The sequence below is a fragment of the Urocitellus parryii genome, chromosome 15, assembly GCF_045843805.1.
Source record: "Urocitellus parryii isolate mUroPar1 chromosome 15, mUroPar1.hap1, whole genome shotgun sequence".
In the NCBI taxonomy this organism is placed as follows: domain Eukaryota; kingdom Metazoa; phylum Chordata; class Mammalia; order Rodentia; family Sciuridae; genus Urocitellus; species Urocitellus parryii.
Genome location: NC_135545.1, coordinates 7,311,536 through 7,330,400, shown reverse-complemented (window position 1 = coordinate 7,330,400; position 18,865 = coordinate 7,311,536). Strand labels below are relative to the sequence as shown.

At 38.4% G+C, this 18,865-nt stretch overlaps 1 pseudogene; it reads left to right on the top strand.

The window, feature by feature from the left end:
- The first annotated feature begins 1,252 nt into the window (after positions 1-1,252).
- LOC113194919 (eukaryotic translation initiation factor 5A-2 pseudogene) lies at positions 1,253-2,056 on the top strand (annotated as a pseudogene).
- Positions 2,057-18,865: the final 16,809 nt, after the last annotated feature.

Sequence of the window (18,865 nt, the reverse complement as noted above, 5' to 3'; positions counted from 1 at the left end):
ACGTTCACCTTTCTGAGTAGACCTTAAGACCATCAAAAACTATAGATTTCAGATTTTATAGTTAGGAATTTATTGAGTTCCAAGACAATTCTTAGTACTTCCTTAAACCAAACCTCATTTCTATCCCTACTACCACTGACATTCAAAGTGCATATGCATGCACACAAACTCATATCCCTCTTACATAAGTTCTATTTTTTTTTTTAAGTACCAGAGACTGAATCCAGGGACGCTTAGCCACTGAGCCATATCCCCAGCCCTTTTTAAATATTTTATTTTGAGATAGGGTCTACAGAATTGCTTAGGGCCTCACTAAATTGCTGAGGCCGGCTTTGAACTCACAATCCTGCCTCAGCCTCCCAAGCCAATGGGATTACAGGCATGCCCCACCGCACCCAGCAAGTTTTACTTCTTAGAAATGTCTTAATGCAAGAAACAGGGGTAGAGGGGCTGGGGATGTGGCTCAAGCAGTAACGTGCTCGCCTGGCATACGCGGGGCGCTGGGGTTCGATCCTCAGCATCACATAGAAATAAAATAAAGATGATGTGTCCACTGAAACTGATCTCTCTGTCTCTCTCTCTTTCTAAAAAAAAGAAAAAGAAAAAGAAAAAGAAACAAGGGTAGGAATCATACTCAAAGGATTTCTGAGACTGAGATACATTCCTTACAGAAGGAGGTACCATTTAAGTTAGACTTTTGAATCAAAGAATCTAATTTAATCCTAATCTTCTTTATTCTTTAGGAAAGTTGTCTTACCTCTATGAACTTTCTCATCTGTAAAGTACTCAGGTCTCTGCTCAAATATTACCTCACCAGAGATGCCTTCCCTGTCTATTTCAAATAGCAGCTACCTACTCACCACTTCTTTCCATCTTACCTCTGTTCATTTTTCTTCCTAGCCTTTCTTTAGCTCCTGATTTTTGATGTTATTATCTACTGAATGTATCCAGTGTCCATCTCTGCCTCCTGCTCTACACCCAGACAGAAGATGGTACTTACCTCAAAACTGGGGCCACTCTCATCTCTGCTTGCTGTGCTCTCGCCACTCTGACCTTTGGCTGGCTTCAAAAGTCTACAAGACAATGGGCAAGAACTGAGCTGGAAAAGAAAAGAAAAAAAAAATGGCTGTAAAAGAGAGAAAGAGAGGGAGGGAAGTGGAGCTTTATTTTAAAGGGAATGAGCATACTATACAAAATCAGAGGTTGCAGGTAGGCCTCAAATCAGCACTGGCACATCTGGGTCACATGGATAATGAACTGTAAGACACACTATTTCCAAAGAGTTCTTGGTAGCTCAGGAAATGTTTACAATTCAATGATATGTCTTTAATTTATCTCTACTATATGTAAGTATGCAATAAAAGAAAAGACTGACAGAAAAATGCATGAACATATAGAAGGGAAAGGACTGTTGGAAAGTTTATATCCTTCTCTCTTTTAGATAGTTGTAACCTGTCTACAAAAAAAGCATATTACTTTAATACTCAAAAAATATATATATATAGCAGCTGCAGGGAACTCTCGAGGATACACAAATGATAGGTTCTCTACACCTGCTGAAAGCTTTCTCAGAAAAACTAGCATTCCCCAGCCCACAATAGCAGACGAAACTGATTTCACTACCAGAGATGCTGGGGCTTCCAGCACTTATCCTATGCAGTGCTCAGCACTGCTCAAAAACAGTTTTGTGGTACTCGAAGGACAATTAAGCGAAAATAGCAGAGATGTCAACTTCTAAAACTGGAAAGCATGGTCATGCCAAGGTATACCTTGTTGGAACTGATATTTTCATAGGCAAAAAATATGAAGATATGTGCCTTTCTACTCATAAGATGGATGTTCCAAGTATTAAGAGAAATGATTATCAACTGATGTGCATTCAAGATGGTTACCTTTCCCTAACAACAGAAACTGGTTAAGTTCGTGAGGATCTTAAACTGCCAGAAAATAAAGTAGGAAAAGAAATAGAAAGTATAATGCAGGTGAAGATGTACTGGTGTCTGTTATGTGTGCAAGGAGTGAAGAATATGCTGAAGCCATAAAGCATTGCAAATAAATGGGGACATCAGGCACGAGCCAACAGTTTGGATCTGGATCAATTGCAGATCTAAAGTTTGGTTCTAAGTTGTTGCCAAAGGTATGACATTCATAAGCAACCTCATTTTTTTTAAACTATTTTGAAGTTGTGCTGGTTCATTTTGCAGGTAGTCAGCAACTCAAAAAATCAATATATATAATTTTTAAAAATTTTGTGTCTTTCCTATAACATTCCTACAGTTTTATTATGTGGGTCCAAGAAACATGAAGCTTCAGCAAATGTGATTTGTCTGAGCAAATCATTACTTAATTTTAATAAAATGATTATTGAACTAGGGTTCTAAAAAAGATAATGTAGCATTTGGTAGTACTGAAGTACCACATTTAAGTTAAATTGTAATCTGCATTAATTTCAGACTTAATGTCATAGAATACGTAGATTATGGATTCAAATTGTTAGTTTCAGTCTGTGTGTGGCAAACAAATCTTTTTTTTTTTTTTAAATATTTTTATTAGTTGTGGATGGACCTTTATTTTATTTATTTATATGTGGTGCTGAGGATTGAACCCAGGGCTTCACACATGCTAGGCAAGTGTTCTACCACTGAGCCACAACCTCAGCCCCAACAAATCTTTAAACAAAAATCATGTTATCAAAGAGTATCAGTTATCTTGGTGGTTGTGTGAAATGATATACATTACTTTGGTCATACCATTCTTTGCCACACTGTTGGCAGACTTAAGCCTTAGATGGTGGTTTTAGTACTTGCTTGTCATTGACAGAGGGACACTGAGCTGTTGGGTGAAAATAAACAAGTCACATTGTAAAGATGACAAAAAGGACAGTGGCAAAGGAGGTTGGTAAACTCTAGGTTTTGACTTGAGACCTTTGTAATTAGCATAAAAATTAGGAAGCAACTTTTTTAAAGAAATTTTTTAGTTATAGATGGACACAATGTCTTTATTTATTTTTACATAGTGCTGAGGATTGAACCCAGTGCCTCACACCTGCGAGGCAAGTGCTCTATCACTGAGCTACAGCCCCAGCCCAGGAAGCAGTTTTTTAGTAGTATTTTTGCTTTTAGCTTTTGACCCCCATAACTCCCTGGCATTGAAAGGACTGACCTGCTTTACAGGACACTGTGCAGTGCTTTTTTTGCAACCATGTTGAATTAAGTGTTGGTATTTATCAGTAATTGTTCCTTTTCAACCATTTTAAAGTAATTTTTTATCTTAAAATATTAGACTTGGACTGGGGTTGTGGCTCAGCAGTAGAGTGCTCACCTTGCACAAGCGAGGCCCTGGGTTTGATCCTCAGCACCACATAAATAAATAAAATAAAGACATTGTGTTCAACTACAACTAAAAAAATAAATATTTAAGAAAAAAAATATCAGACTAAAACTGGGAATTCTTAAGTTGATTTGGAATTCTTTAAATTGATTTGTTAAATTTATGTATTTTTTTCTAAAGTAAAATGAAAGTCAATCATGGAATAAATGTTACTTTATTTAAAATTATTATTTAACTTATTTTTTTGTTGTAGCTAAACACAATACCTTTTATTTTATTTATTTCCTTCCTGTGGTGCTGAGGATCAAACCCCGGGCCTCGCACGTGCTAGGCAAGCGCTCTACCACAGAGCCACAACCCTAGCTCTATTTAACTTATTTTAAGTGTTATGTATTTTTTCTGTTTTCTGTCTTAATCCAGTACCAATGTGAAATGTAACTAGGAAAGAAGTCTATAAGCCAAATCATTCTTTAAAGTGTTTCAGGTGAGGGGCTGGAGATGTGGCTCAGCGGTAGCGCGCTCGCCTGGCATGCGTGCGGCCCGGGTTCAATCCTCAGCACCACATACAAACAAAGATGTTGTGTCCGCCGAGAACTAAAAAATAAATATTAAAAAAAAAAATTTTCTCTCTCTCTCTCTCTCTCTCCTCTCTCACTCTCTCTTTAAAAAAAAAAAAAAGTGTTTCAGGTGACATCACTGCACTCCCATTTTGTCTTTTAGATCATTCATATATATGTTTGTGTGTGTGTGCACATGTATGTGTATATATCCATATATATTCAATATATATCCATATATATAGTCATTCCAAAATTTTAGACATCATTATAGAGTTTAGCTCAGTAGCAATGATTATATTGGAGTGAAACTTAGAACAAAATCACTTATCTCAGTAATGCCTTAGTTCTCTAAGACAAGTTCTGAGATCTTTCCCATCATGGCTTGACCTCAAAGGTTTTTGTTCCTATCATCTAGAGAAAAACATGAGATATAACTCATCTAATAAGTGACTAGAAAGAGTGTTAGGAACATAAGATCTCCAAAATTCAGTTGCTTAATTTGTACACACTTTAAAATTTTGTCTTGGCCTCAGCAAACCCATTTGGACAAGAAGCAAGATACTTTAAGAGAAGTACAAGGAAGAGGATTCTAAAGCATAAGAAATACTGAAGTCACAATAATTCTTTTAGTATGACATTAGCTTTTGCCCATCTAAAGCACAATTAGTAATTAGGCTGAATACTTTCCAGTATTGTTTTTTTTTTTAATTTTTTTAAATAGTTGTAGGTGGACAGCATGCCTTTATTTATTATTTTATGCGGTTCTAAGGATTGAACCCAGTGCCTCATACATGCTAGGCAAGCGTTCTGAGCTACAGTCCCAGCCCCTCTTTTTTTTTAAGAGACACTTATTCCACATCATGATTAGACCATTACATTTAGCAATCAATAAGCATGAATGCAAAAAAAAGGTCTACATTAAACCTTTGAGAGCTTTACACTTTTCTCAGAAAAGAAACTAAAATAACCTGTTATACAATTAGTCACAAATATAGTCCTCGAGGTTTTTTTGCCCATACACATGAATATTGTCTAAATCTTATCTTCTTTGTAGCAGCTAGGTCCTGCCATCACTGTGCTTGGCTGAGTTTACAAATCTGTTGTAACCTATAGCTTCCCTGTCACTTCTCTGGCTCTCCTCTCCCGCTAAGCTTTGTTTTCAGGCAGTATTAAAACCTTCTGTCACTGCCATAGCTACTGCTGCTGCTGCAACTGTCATAGCCACCTTAGTTTCATGGTTTAGCAAAGTATTGGCTCTCCACCACCATAAGGTCCAGAGCTTCTGCCTCCAAAGTTCCCACACCCACCATGGCCACTGAAGTTCCCTCCATAACCAAAATTGTCATTTCCACCAAAACCACCTCCAAAGTTTCCAGAACTGCTTCGATCTCTTTGGCTTAATGAAGCATTAGCCTTCTCTTGCTTTGATGGGGCTCTTGTTACTTCACAGTTGTGGCCATTCACAGTATGGTATTTCTTTATCATTTATTTATTTTTTGTACTTATAGATGGAAAGCATGTCTTCATTTATTTTAATGTGGTGCTGAGGATTGAACCCAGTGCCTCACCTACACTAGGCAAGTGCTCTGCCACTGAGCTATAGCCACTCCCACAGTATGGCATTTCTGAATGACACACAGAGTCTTGTTTGTCAAAAGTTACAAAGCTAAGCTGCCACCCCGACTTATGCGGCAGTTGAACTTAAGATGGCTGGTGTGAATCTGCAGGGACACCAAACAAAACACAGACACAATTTACCTTTGCACAAGCTTCAGGACAGCTTCCCCACTTTCGGCCTCAGGCTTCCCAAGAGAGAGAGCAAGAGAAAGTCATGAGAGGCAGGCAAGAGAGAGTGAGCATGTAAGTGAGCTTTTATTGGGGGAACTCTTGTTCTTTAGAAAGTTCTATCCAAAAAAAGGCCAGAAGGGGCAGGGATACAAGGGAACAGGTGAGTGTAACTCAACTCTGTGGGCACATCCCACAAAGAAGATCCCTTACTATCCAAGCTAGACTCTGCCCTAACCAGAGTGAATGCAATGGTTGGTCAGAATCTGAGGCATCAAGACTAGAAGGGTACGGTCATTCTTTGTGGCTCCCACACAAAGCCCCTTTTCTTTCCACTGCCTTGGTCAGTCATGATTTCAATAACTTCAATTTTTCCGTACTGTTCAAAATAATATTGTAGGTAATGTGGATTCAGGGTCTTTAATGGTACCAACAAAGATCTTTTCCACAGTTAAGTGGGCCCCTGGTCTTTGAGAATCTTCTATTGAGACAGCTCTCTGGTTCCACAACTCTTCCATCCACCTTGTGTGGTCTTGCATGCATGGCTGCATCCACTTCCTCCACAGTGGTGTAAGTGAAAACCCAAAGCCCCTGGAGCACTTGGTATTTGGGTCTCTCATTACCATACAGTCCATGAATCTTCCCCATTGCTCAAAAATGGCTTCAAAGCTCAGCCCTTCGATGAACAGCTTCAACAGCTGTTCCGGCTCTTTAGGGAAGTCTGATTTAGACATGAAAGGCAACAGGAAGAGACTTTAAGGATACTTCATCTGAGGCGTCCACAGGCAGAAAGGAATAAGCTAACAAATATATCCCTCCAGTATTCATTCTATTTAAGTATTTACTACATACTGCTTTAGTTTTTGTAGTACTCTAATCTCTCACTTCTGGTTGACATTACCCATAGGAATTCCAGAAAGTTATTAATCTGTGTTGCTGGCTGGTCATTCTTCTGGCCCCAGTTAACCATACTAGACTTCTGACCTAGTATTAGTTCTAGATTAGCATGCCCTTGTTCTTCCTAATTTGTCAAACTTTACATAAATATGTTTTCAATTGTGATATAAGGATGTATAAATGATAATAATGCATCTCTATCTCCATACCTTGTATGACAGAAGCTATTTATGCATAAATATTGCATTTTAAATACTATATGAAGTGTAAATACTCTAACATAATTATAGATTTTGAAGATATGGGACTTTATTTTCACATAAGTCATTTTTCTATAACTAAATATTTCATTTAGTAAAGCTTTATAAATTGTATTAAAAGGAAGCAGGGAACATATATTTTTTAACAGAACAGAATTTTTTTTTTTTTTTTTGCTACTGGGAATTGAACTCAGGAGCACTCAACCACTGAGCCACATCCCTTTATTTATAGACAGGGTCTCACAGAGTTGCTTAGCACCTCACTAAATTGCTGAGGCTAACTTTGAACTCACAATCCTCCTGTCTGAGCCTCCTGAGCCACTGGATTACAGGCGTACATTCTTTTTTGGCATCAGAGAAAAGTTAAAAGTTGATTCCTACTATTTGTTGTACTTTTTTGTAGCAAATGTTAAATATTACAAGTTATTATGTGTAGAATTTAGATTGTCATGTTAATAGATTATACAATGATATGCCATTTTTGTCTGTACACATTTTACCAGTTTATAAACAATATTAACAAGTTGAAATTTGTTTCTTTCTAAGAAAACATATTTTATTTCTATTGTGAAGACTTCCTTACACCTTATTTGCTACAAAGTTGTATACTCTCTGACAGATTCAAATCATTGCTGTTCTGATGACACATTTGCATCATAACATAATTGTGATGTTCTTTTATGCTCTCCTCTAAGGGCTGTCAGTCACTTGAAGAAATTGTTGCTAACCAAGCTCTGGCCTGTTTCTCTTAATGGTACAGATTTCTATACCATGCTTTATATTAATTACCAAAATTCCTGCAGCCTAACAATAATATCTTAAACAGGAAATGTTGCAATAAAATGTTTAGGCTATAAAACTTATGGACACAATTTTTCATTACAGCACAATATGAGTGTGTACATGTGCACATATAGCTTTGTATGTTTGTTCTTTTTCCAAAGTCCTTCCCAATTAAAAGTACTATAGGCTGGTAGTGCCTCAAATGTTGGTAACTTTTAAATTTTAATTTACACTTTTCCAGAATTTGTTTTTGTACTTTAAGGTTTCTCAGTTAGATTGTTTCTAGTTGCACTATAATTTGAACGCATTATTCTCAAGGCTGCTTGTGCTAAGAACTGAAGTTTCATTATTTTAAAGCTTACTGCCTGAAAGTATATTGCAAACTATTCCCAAATTGTAACACTGTACTACATACATATAAAAAATGCTTAATAGCAACGTATTTAAACTATTTGCTAGGTATTTCAGAAAAAATGGAAATATTAGTAGCAGTTATACTGAAATCTTGCCATATTTTCCATTTTAGAACAGAATTGAGTTGTCTTTATCTTGGAGCCCTATTCTGACTGACATATTTGATAGCATTCCTTTGGCATGGACCCCAAAGATGGTTTTAGAGCCAAACACTCATATAATGGTTCTCAAACATATTTAGGGATAACAGATTGAAAATTCATAATGTTCTTTTGGGTACCTTAAAATGTTTACATACTGAATTCTTTTTTAATATTTATTTTTTAGTTGTGGTTGGACACAATACCTTTATTTCACTTATTTTTTTTTAATGTGGTGCTGAGGATCAAACCCAGGGTATCGCACATGCAAGGCGAGCGCTCTACCACTGAGCCACAACCCCAGCCCCTTACATTCTGAATTCTCTAATATTAACTAGGAACACATTTCCTATGAGAAAATGTGGCTCTTAGGCAGTATAAAAGAAAAAAAAGCATATTTCCATAAACAATTATGTTATACTGCTGGTTCTGATAGTTTCAAGTTTTCCAATAGTACCTAGGCATATTTCATAAGTTTCAAGCTTTTTTCCCCCCTGCTAGTAATAGGCAACATAGATTTAAGAAAAACTTACAGCGAAAAATCCTAAAATTGAGAAAATTCAATCTATTAACTTTGATCTCTTACATTTTTTCTGCTGAATTGGGTATAGGGCATCGTTATTTGATTTTAGCAGGGAGCATATGGATTTAGTTTACAGAACACAGCTGTTCTGTGGGAACATGGCTTAAAGTCACTCTGTAATTTAATTTTTTTCCATTAAATAAAGATCTGAACACCAATTTAACTACCAAGTAAGGCCAAGTGCTTGAAAAGTGCTGTATATATCACATTTTTTCTTTATGTGAAAGATGCATCGTATAGCAATGCACACAAAGCTTTCACCTGCTAGAAAAATACTTTTGCCAAACTTTGTCATTCACCACTAGTTCCTTCTCTAGGGTTTTAACCCAGAGCCTCATGCATTGTTGTAAAAACTCTTTACAACAGATAGAAACCTAGTTTAACATTTAAAAAAAGAGAGAGATTCTCTGATTTATTTGCAGTTCATACATTTCTTGTTATTGGTAGAATTAGTTTTATCTTAGTTCAAGAATGTAGTTTTTAAAAACTCTGGACACTAAATTCCATTTAGCAACGTCTTAGCAGCTTGTCATGTTAATTGTGATCTTTCTTGAGAAAAATTCTTTATTGTGGTTAATATCTACTACAAGCACTCTTTCACGTATTACAAAGCATAATGAAAATTGCTAGCTCTATACTAACATAATGAAAATGACTAGTTCTATAATTGATTTATGTACTTTCGTCTTCCTCCCCAAAAATGAAATAGTTGAAACTGCATTATCTAATCCACTGGCACTTTATCAGTAATGCATTTTATTTGTCTTAAGTATAGAAGAACTATTGCTTTTACTTGCAGAAACTCAAATGTTTTTGCTAAAACTTTAAAACTGTAAAATATGTACTATGAATTGTGCATTTTACATTTCAAAAATAGGTAAAATCCAATTGTGAAGTCTTTGACTACAGTAAAATAACCTTTAAAATATAGACAGTAAGTGGCCAGGGTTGTGGCTCAGTGGTTGAGCTTGTCTAGCATGTGTGAAGCACTAGGTTTGATCCCTGGCATCACATAAAAATAAAAACAAATAAAATAAAGGTATTTTGTCCATCTTACAACTGAAAAAAAATGTAGATGGTAAACATCAATTATAACATTTTGTTACCTTAAAATATATGTGTTAACTTTATCAGTTATACTAAATAAAATAAAGTTGATTTTTTAAAAAAGAAAAATATATATCAAGAAATAAAAATTAAAAATTAATACTGGACACAGGAATCAGGTTGAAGTAGCTCTTATCAGCCAAATAAGAATGTATAAATTTATACAACCAGAGATTTGAAAAATCGTGTTCTATTTGTGTAATAAGAATTGTAACGTATTCCACTGTCATATATAAATTTAAAAAAATAACTTAAAAAATGCATATATTTATAGTGACATAAGTAAGGGGAAAAAAGCCTTTTCCTTACATTACAGTGCAAACTCAAATAAGGAACACTCTATAAAACAACTGGCCTGCATTTGAACAGGACATCATCTTAGCAACTGGGCAATCTTCGACTGGTGCCTTTGCACCAAGAAATCCCCAAGAGAGCTATCACCTCTGTCCCTGGACAATTCTAGGACCATAATTCATTTGTGGTCCCAATATTTTTTATTTTTATTTTGAGGCAGTATTTCTCTGAACTGCAGAGGCTGGCCTTGAACTTATGATCCTCCTGCATCAACTTCCCAAGTAAATGGGATAACAGGCACTCAACTTTAAAATTTTTTTTCCCTTGGGTGGGAAGATTATGGGTAAGTTTGTACTTCAGTGTTCATGTGGCTGTTTGTCCTAAAAGATGCTTTCTTTTGTTTTAGTGGTGAATGGTAGGAGTATCCAGAGTTTGCAACTTAAAAAAAAAAAATTAACCTTGACATGATTTCAGTCTTAAAATTGTAATTTCAGACTTACAACACTTTCATCTTTCCTTGTCGTTATAACTTTGACATATTTAAATGCAGGCCAGCCTCCCAAGTAGCAGGGATTATAGGTGTGTGCCACAGAATTCAGCTAAAGAAAAATTTAAGGTATGTTAAAAGATACAGAGTAAAGAGACTGGAGGTAAAGCTCAGTGGTGGAATGTGTGCTTAGAATGCACTAGGCTCTGGGTTCAAACCCTAGCAACCACCCCCCCTCCAAAAAAAAAAAACAGTTAAAAGGCAAACCCAAGAAGGAGAGAAAATATTGGCAAATCACATATAGAGAACTCCTGAAATACAACAACAAAAAAAAATCAAACAATGCAAAAATGGACAAAGGACTTATATAGACATTTCTCCAAAGAAGATACACAAATGGTCAAGAAACATATGAAAAGATGCTCAGAATCACTAACCATTAAGGAAATAGAAATCAAAACTACAGTGAGGGATGTGGCTCACTGTATTTGGCCAAAATAGCCAAATAATTAGGTAGAGTGCTTGCCTAACATGCATGAGGCCCTAGGTTAAAACCCTAGCACTGCAAAAAAATAAAAATAAAAAAGCAAACTACAGGGGCTGGGGTTGTGGCTCTGCGGTTGAGCGCTTGCCTAGCACATGCAAGGCCCTGGGTTCAATCCTCAATACCACATAAAAATTAATAAATAAAGATATTGTGTCCATCTAAAAAATAAATATTAAAAAAAAGCAAACTACAGTGAGATATCACCTCACACCCATACCCACTAGGATGACTAATGTAAAAAAAATTAGAAAATAAGAAGTGCAGCAAGAAAGTAGAGAAATTGGAAGCCTTGTACACTGTTGGTAGAAATGTAAAATTGTGCAACTGCTAAGAAAAACAATATGGTTGGTCCTCAAATATTAAAAATAGAATCACCATATCACCCAGCAACTGAGTATAAACACAAGATAAGTGAAAGCAGGATTTCATGAGATGCTTATACATCCAGTTACATAACAGCTATTATTCACAACAGCTAAAACGTGGAAGCAACCTATGTTTCCATGGATGGATAAATGGATAAGCAAACTTTGATATACATATGTATACAATGGAATATTATTCAGCCTTTAAAGGAAGGAAATTGTGACCTATGCTATAACAGGGATGAACCTTGAGGAAATTATGTTAAGTGAAATAAATCAGACAAATACTATATGATTACAGTTACATGAGTTACAGTAGTCAAAATCATACAGGCAGAAAATAAATGATGACTGTTGGTAGCTGAAAGGAAAGGGGAATAAGGAGTTATTGTTCAATAAGTTTAGACTTTCAGTCTTACAATATGAAAAGAGTTATGAAAATACATTGTGATGATTGTTGAATAACATTATCAATATATTTAATACCACTGAATTGCACAGTTAAAAATGGTTAAGACAGTAAATTTCATGTGGTGTGTATTTTTTTGACACAGTATCTTTACTTTATTTTTACATGGTGCTGAGGATCAAATCCAGTGCCTCATGTATCCCTAGGCCAGCACTCTGCCACTGAGTCACAACCCTAGCCCTCATGTGGTGTGTATTTTTATCAGAATTAAAATACATAGAGGGGCTGGGGATATGGCTCAAGCGGTAGTGCGCTCGCCTGGCATGCGTGCAGCCTGGGTTCGATCCTCAGCACCACATACAAACAAAGATGTTGTGTCCGCCGATAACTAAAAAATAAATATTAAAAAAAATTCTCTCTCTCTCTCCCTTTAAAAAAAAATAATAAAATATATAAAGAATACCTCCAAATCAGTAAGTAAAAACATCTCAATACAATAGGCAAGAGACTTGAAAGGACTTCACAAAAAGCCAATGAATATTTTAACAAGTGCTCAAACTCATTAATCTGTGAAAAGCAATTAGAATCACAATGAGCCAGGGTAGTGATGCACTCCTGTAATCCCAGCAGCTCCAGAGGCTGAGGCAGGAGGATCAAGAGTTCAGAACCAGCCTCAGCAAAAAACGAGGCTCTAAGCAACTCCGTGAGACCCTGTCTCGAAATAAAATACAAAATAGGGCTGCAGATGTGGCTCAGTGGTTGAGTGCCCCTGAGTTCAATCTCCAGTACTAAATAAAAAGTAATTAGATCTCTAGGGCCAGCAACCTCAGAAAGTATTTATTCTCCTAGAATGAGTGAGTTTTCTGAAAAGTAAGTTGTTATGAAGAAGCAAGCTTGACCCCTGAATCTCTGGTTTCTTGTCTTGCCAGATGATGTCTCCCTCTCATACATACTCCTACCATGCGCTAATCAACATGTTGTGACACAGCAAAGGCAACTTCATTAAAGCTGAGCAGATGCAGTGACATGTTGAACCTCCAGTACTATCAACAGAAATAAACCTCTTTTGTTTGTAAACACCAGGCTTCAGATATTTTGTTATAGTAACAGAAAACAGGCTAATATGCAGATACAAAATTTGTAATTATTCATTAGAAACTCTGTTCAATACACTTTTCTGAATACGTATTGTATTTCACTTTTGTTTTTTGTTTTATAAGGTACTTTGATAAAAGTAATGAAAATTATGGTCAGCCTTCATTCACCATATACTGTGTGGTAGGCACAGTACTGAGTGCTTTACATATATTTGTCTCTTACAACATGAATTTTTCCAGGGACTCTTGGATATTTGAGACTTGGAAACTAGATCACTTTGTTTTAGCCCATAATCCTTTTGAAGCTGAGGATTAAACCCAGGGCTTTGTGCATGTGAGGTGCGTGCTCTACTACTGAGCTACATCCCAGCCCCACAATTTTAAATTTTAAAAATAAAAGTACAGGGGCTGGGGTGGTGGCTCAGTGGTAGAGTGCTTGACTGGCATGCATGAGGCACTGGGTTCCATCCTTGGCACCACATAAAAACACCTAAAACTAAAGATACATAAATAGATAAATATTTTTTAAAAAATAAAAATAAAATAAAAGTACAAAAAATAGCCAAAATAGCCAAATAATTAGTGGAAATGTTCAGAATGGTGTCACAAAAACTAAAAATAGAAAACGGATCTAATTAAGTCTCATATTTTCAACATAAAATCAAGCAAGATAAACTCTGAAAATTATCAACCATTACTTCTTTCATTTGGGTTTGGCTTTTCTTTTTCTTTTGAAAAAGGAGAGCTGAGGGGTTGTGGCTCAGTGGTAGAGTGCTCACCTAGAATGCTTGAGGCACCGATTTCAATCCTCAGCACCACATAAATGTAAAATAAGGATGTTGTGTCCACTTAAAACTAAAAAATAAATATTTTACAAAAAAAAAAACAGGGGGCTGAGGTTGTGGTTCAGTGGTAGAGTGCTTGCCTGGCATGTATAAGGCACTGGGTTCGATTCTTAGCACCACCTATAAATTAATAAATAGAGATCCATCAACAACTAAAAAATATTGGAAAAGAAAAAAGGGAACAGAAAACTCCAATCGGTTTATATAAAAGTTAATGAAGCTGGGGAAGCTGGAGACATCTGATAGTTGTCAGCTTACCTAGAGGCATAAATCTTCACTGCTCCTGGATATCTTGCCAGCAGCTGAAAGGGAACATACCTCAAAGTGAGAAGCCACACTTCTGCTTCTCAGAGAGCACCGCGTGGTTAACCGACCCCTGACTCCGCCCCTCAAGGCCAGGTGCACACGTGGGTCGTCACTCCCTCGTGGTGCTGGGGACTGAGCCCGGGCCTTGCGCATGTGAGGCAGCCCTCTGCCAACCAGAGTCTCCATCCTTCACCACATTCAAGAAGAGCAGCCCTTCCAAAGCGTCTTCTGGCAAACTGGCCAGTCTAACCCGAGTGAGAGCCGCGTCGGCCAACTGTCCGCGGGGGATACTTGCAGCGCTGCCCCGCTGCTCCCTGGCGGGCCGCCCTGCCCGCCCCCGGCAGCTCCTCTCCTCTTCCCTCACGGTCGCCCATTCCCTCGTTTACCTCCTTAGAACTAGAGCCTCCAAAAAGGCGAAGAGGGGCCTGGAGTTCCTCCAAGAGCAGGAAACCAGTCGTGGTCCCCAACAGGCTGGTGATGCGGCTGGTCTGGGGTTGTCACCATCTGGATAACAATCGCCTGTCACCCAAGGGCAAGGGCTGTTGGCCGAACTGCGAGGTCAGGGCCAGGCCCAGGCTCAAAGTCGCATCGGGAGGGTCAAAGCGGCCGCAGGCAGTTTCCTGGGTCCGACGGGGAAGCAGGACCCCTTCGACTCCTTGGCTCCCCTCGGGGAAGGCAGCGAGCCCAGCCCCACACACCCCACCGCCGGGAACGTTCCAGGGCTCCCAGGCTAAGTCATTCTCCCCGGGGCCTCGAGATCCCTACCGGGTCTTCAGTCTGATCAGAGTGACGAAAATGACAGTGAAGAAGTATCGACTGCAACGCCCAGCAACCTCCTCTGGCCTCGTCGGATGCGCACGCTCCTCACGCTCACCAAGATCGCGAGAGGCCTTTCCCGCCGTTTCCTTGCGCATGCGCTGCTGATTCCCTTGCGCGCGCCCCACTGACGCTCGCCACAGCTTTGCTTTCTCCCCTTCAGAACGCGCAAGCGCCGCTGCTCCCTTGACGTCCTCTGCGCCCCCGGGTACCAATACCTTTCCTCCACCACTGGCCGGGAAGACGCGTCTATTGCGAGTTCTCTGCTTCCACGCTCCCAAGTGATGGGGCATGCTGGATGTCCCCGTTCTTCCTAGCTTGTAAATCTTTGACACTCCGAGATCCCCTACCTGTGCCAAACATTAGATACACACCCAACGAGGCAGAGACGCACTTTGCTTAAAAACAAAACAAACAACAACAAAAAAAAAAAAAAAAACAAACTCAGAAATCTACTGGTGTGGCAGACAAAAATTTAAAAAAAAAAAAGATTGACTTAGGTCGGCTATTCTCAGATTCTTTGATCTCAGGACTTTTGCATTTCCCAAAATTTAAGAACCCAAATAATTAACATGGGTTATGTATGTGGGTTGTGAGTTGATGTGAGTTGTATCTATCAAAATGAGTTTATTGTTGTTATTAAAATTTATATTATGGGCCGGGCATAATGGCCCTTGCCTATGATCCCAGCCACTCAGGAGGCTGAGGAAGGAAGTTCTCAAGTTCAAGGCCAGCCTCATAAAGTTAGTGAAACCCTGTCTCAAAATAAAACATAAAAAACAGACTGGGGGGGCTGGGATTGTGGCTCAGCAGTGGAGTGAATGCCTTACACGTATGGGGCACTGGGATAGATCCTCAGCACCACATTAAAAAAATAAAAGTATTGTGTCCATCTACAACTAAAAAAAAAAATTTAAAAAACAGGTTGGGAATGTAGCTCAGTGGTTTCAATCCCCAATATGAGGGGGATAAAACATTATTATGTGTCAGTATAAATAACACTTATATGAAAAATAATTATAATATAATTGCTACACCAAAAGTAAATTTAGTGAGACAAGTAGCATTGTTTTAAATTTCTGTAAATCTATTTAAGGGCTGGCTTATTAGAGACAGTTGAATTCTCATATCTGCTTCTGCACTGAGTCTGTCAAAAGAAGTCATTCATGTTCCATAGCTTCTAGAAAGTATCACTATCCATTCAAGAGAAAAATTAGAGTAAAGGGGCTAAGAATGTAACTCAATGGTAGAAAGAATGCCTGGCATGCGTGAGTCCCCAGGTTTGATCCACCCACTGGAAAAAAAAATGAGAGTGAGAAGGCAAATAACATATAGTAGGAGTACAAAAATCATTTCATCTTATGGATTCCAGAAAATATCTCAGGAGTCTTTGGGGCACACTTTGAGAATCACAGGCTTAAATATTATTATTGACAAAGAGATATAAAGGAAATTTTGGGGTTCTTTAAGAATTGATCAGTCTATATGACTCATTCCATCCTTCAGCACATATTTACTAAGGAGGTGATAAATACGAGGCACTGGAATACTGTGGAAATACAGACAGACTCCATTGCTGCCTTCATTTTTTGCTTCACACAATAGGGAAACAGATATTTGACTAATCACAAATAACTGCATGATTACAAATTGTTAAGTTCTGTATCATAAAAAACAGGCTATACACCTAATTTAGAGGGAGAAGTTCTCTGAGAAAGTAACATTCAAGTAAAGCTTGGAGGATGATTTACTAGGTGAAAAATTAGGCAAAGGCCCTGAGGCAAGAAAAGCTGTGAGTTCAAGGCACCTGTCAGTCAATACTTATTGAGTGATGTGCCCCACACTGTCCTAGACCCCTAGGATACAATTATAAAAATGATTTTAAATTCTGGAAAAAAAGATAGTAAGTAGTCGGGCATGGTGGCACGTGCCTGTAATCCCAGGAGGCTGAGGCAGGAGGATCACAAAATGAAGGTCAGCCCCAGCAATTTAGTGAGACCCTGCATCAAAATAAAAAAATCAAAAAGGCTGGTGTTGTAACTCAGTAGTAAAGTACCCTTAGATCCAATCCCCAGTACCACCACCACCAAAAAAAAAAAAAAGTGGAAAACACATAAACAAATAAGAATTTGAAAGAGCGAGAGTGCTGTTAAAAAAGAAAAAAGCTAAAGAAAGCAAAATATTGTGATATGAAGAGTAAGTCAGGGGGCTGGGGCTGGGGCTCAGTGGCAGAGTGCTTGCCTGGCACATGTGAGGCACTGGGTTCAATCCTCAGCACCACATACAAAAATAAGCAAATAAAATAAAGTTATGCTGTCCATCTACAACTACAAGAAAAATTTTTTTAAAAAAAGAGTAAGTCAGTAATCTACTTTAGACAGAGTAGTCAAAATGTGCCTCTTGGAGGATATGACGTTTGCGCAGAGACCTGAAGGCACTGAGGAAGGGAACCATGTAAATTGCCTGGGGAAGAACATTCCAGGCCAAGGAAACAGCAACAGCAAAACCTGGAAACAGAAGGAGTCTGAAGTGACTATAACCCAGTGATTGAAGGAGAGTGGTAACAGGTGGGGTTAGAGAAGTAGCAGGACGACAGTATTATATGGAGGCCCTGTAGGTAGGTCATGGTCCGATGTGAGTGGGTGTTGTATTTCAGTGGTGAAGCACCCCGGGATTCAATCCTCAGTATCACCAAAAATAAAGTAGTAAACACATAAACAAATAAGAATTTCAAAGAGTGAAAGCTGGGGATTTTTTTTTTTTTTTTTTTTTTTTTTTTTTTTAGTGAAGTGAAAAGCTATTAGAGGGTTCTGAGTCAAGAAATGACTCACATTTAACAGAAGGATCCCTCTGGCTTCTGGGCAGAGAACAGTATGGATGGGCTACTGATAGAAATGGAGCCAGTGAGGCCATCTCAGCAGTCCAGGCAAGAGGTGAGTGGTGGCCTACATCTGGGGGATAAGCAGTGGATACAGTGAGAAGTAGTTGAATTCTGAATCTATTGCAAAAACCAAGCTGATACAATTTGTTGATGGATTGCATGGAGCTTTAAAAATATGCCTGCAAATTCTCTGCCATTGAGAAACAGAGCCTAATTCATCAACCTTTCAGTGTAGGTTGCACATACTGATTGACTTCCAATGAACAGAAGTAAGGTAAGAGCCTCCAAGACTAGATCATAAAAGTCACTGCTGCTTCTTCCTTGCACATTCTCTAAAGGAAGTTAGCCACCATCCTGTAAATCCACTCAAGCAGGTCATGGAAAGATCCATGTGGGGAAGAACTAAGGCCTCCTGCCAACAGCCAGCACCACGTAAGTGAATCATGGGGAAGTGGATCCTCCAGCCCAGTTAATCTTCAGAGGGCTGCGGTCCCAGCCAACATCTTGAATGTACCCTCATAAAACACTGAGCAGGAACTACTCAGCTAAGCTCCTCCTGGATCCCTGACCCACAGAAACTGTAAGAGATAATTGTTCACTGTCTTAAGCTGCTAAGCTTGGGGTGATCTATTATAGAGCATTAGATAACTAACGATGATTGAAAGATAAGAGAAAGAGAGGAAGCAAGAGACTGGGGCTGGGGCTCCGTGGTGGAGCACCTGCCTAGTGTGTGTGAGGCACTGGGTTCAATCCTTAGCACCACATAAAAACAAATAAATGTATACTGTCCACCTACAACTACAAAAAATAAAATAAAGAATGACTCCAAGACTTTGAATCTGAACACTTGGAAGATGCAGTGGCAATTTACTGAGTTGGAGAATGCTGGGACAGGGAGTAGGAAGGGATCAACGGTTCAATTTGATATGCCAATTACACAGCCAAGGGAGACCCTGGGG